The following is a 2030-nucleotide window of genomic DNA, read 5'->3' as shown; positions in this document are numbered from 1 at the left end:
TATAGGTGCAGGCATGGCTGTGTTGTAAGAAGCTTGCTTACGAACCACATGGTTCCGGGTTCAGTCCCAGTGCGTGGCACCTTGGGCAAGTCTCTTCTACTATAACCTCAGGCCGACCAAACCCTTGTGAGTGGATTTGGTAGACGGAAACTGAAAGAAGCCTGTTGTGTATATGCGTGTGTGTGTGTGTGTGTTTGTGCATCCGTTTGTCCTCCACCACCATTTGGCAACCAGTGTTCGTTTGTTTATGTCTCTGTAATTTAGCAGTTTGGCAAAAGAGACCGATAGAATAAGTACCAAGCTTAGCAAGAAAAAAAAAAAAATCCTGGGGTCTATTCATTCCACTACAATTTCTTCAAATTGATACCCCAGCATGGCCAGAGTCTGATGACTTGAAACAAATAAATGAATTAAAGAATAAAATAAATGTAAAAAAAAACACCTTTTGAGCGTGGTCGTTGCCAGAATTGCCTAACTAGCCCTCTTGCTGGTGGCACGTAATACCATCAGGACCAGCCACCACTACTACCAACACCACCACAACCATCACCACCACTACAACTACAGCCTGCACTAGTATCACCATCATCGCTACAGACACCACCGCCACTACACACTGGTGCTACCAGACACAAAACTAGCACCACGACTACTACATACTACCACCCATACTCACATCCCGTTTCTCATAAGTAAACACAGAAAAAATAAAACACTCTGCTACCACCGCTACTATCACCACTACACTACCAGTGTCACCATGCGATACCAGCACCACCACCGCTGCCATTATTAGAACTGCCACCACGACATACAACCACCCATACACATCTATCAGATGTGTAAACATTGAAAATTATGATTTATGCAAAATTTCATCGAAATGTTTATGTGTGTGTGTGGTGGTAGTGGTGGTGATGGTGGTGGTGGTGGTGGTGTGTATGTGTGTATGTATATATATATATATATATATATATATATATATATATACACACAGAAAAACCCACCCACTACATGTATGTCTCTCTGTCTATACAAATATGTGTATGTGCGTGTGTATGTATGTATATGTGTGTGTATATATATATATGAATATACATACATGCATATACATCTATATATATATATTCATAGATTTATATACATATACATGTATATATATATATATATATATATATATATATATATATATATATATATATATATATATGCATATGCATATAAATCTATTAATATATATATAGATGTATATGCATGTATGTATATACATATATATATATATATATATATATAGAGAGAGAGAGAGAGAGAGAGAAATATAAATATGTTTTTATTTATATGTGTGTGTATATACATGCGCGCACACACACACATATTTATATGCATGTGTTGTATTTATAAATGTGTGTATGCGTATGTTTGCTTATATATATACATATATATATATAGAGAGAGAGAGAGAGAGAGAAACAGATAGATAGATAGACACACAAACAGACAGACAGATAGATATATGTATGTGTGTGTATACGCATGCATACAGAAACACATATATGGTTAGATATATGCATAGAAGTATGTACAGTCTCCATATGCCTCAAATACACTCACACACACACACACACATAAAGACATGAGTGTTTGTATGTACGTATGTACATATGTATGCATGTGACTGTATGTATGTATGAATAAGCATGTGTATGTATGTGTAACGATGCATTCAATCTAGACTGAATTCAACAATTAATCATTCATAATTATTTTAAAAATTTGCATATACCATTTTATTAGTGTATATATAATTACCACATGTGTCTAGAGGACACACACACACAAGTATACATATGTATATATACGTGGGTGTGTATATTAAGCAGCTGATGAGAATATATACAGCTGTGTGTTAGTTTGAGCTTATACATACATACATACATACATACATATCTGTATATATGTGTGTGTTTATATATATATATATATATATATATATATATATATGTATACATATATATATGTATACATATATA

At 34.2% G+C, this 2030-nt stretch overlaps 1 protein-coding gene across 1 annotated transcript in view; it reads left to right on the top strand.

Moving 5' to 3' along the window:
- Nucleotides 1-2030, top strand: part of LOC106873882 (intraflagellar transport protein 172 homolog) — a 94584-nt gene that overhangs the window by 30820 nt on the left and 61734 nt on the right. The window lies entirely within an intron of this gene.

This window comes from Octopus bimaculoides, chromosome 28, assembly GCF_001194135.2.
Source record: "Octopus bimaculoides isolate UCB-OBI-ISO-001 chromosome 28, ASM119413v2, whole genome shotgun sequence".
NCBI lineage: Eukaryota > Metazoa > Mollusca > Cephalopoda > Octopoda > Octopodidae > Octopus > Octopus bimaculoides.
Note: the sequence above shows the minus strand (reverse complement) of the source record. Positions and strands in the feature narration are given on the sequence as shown.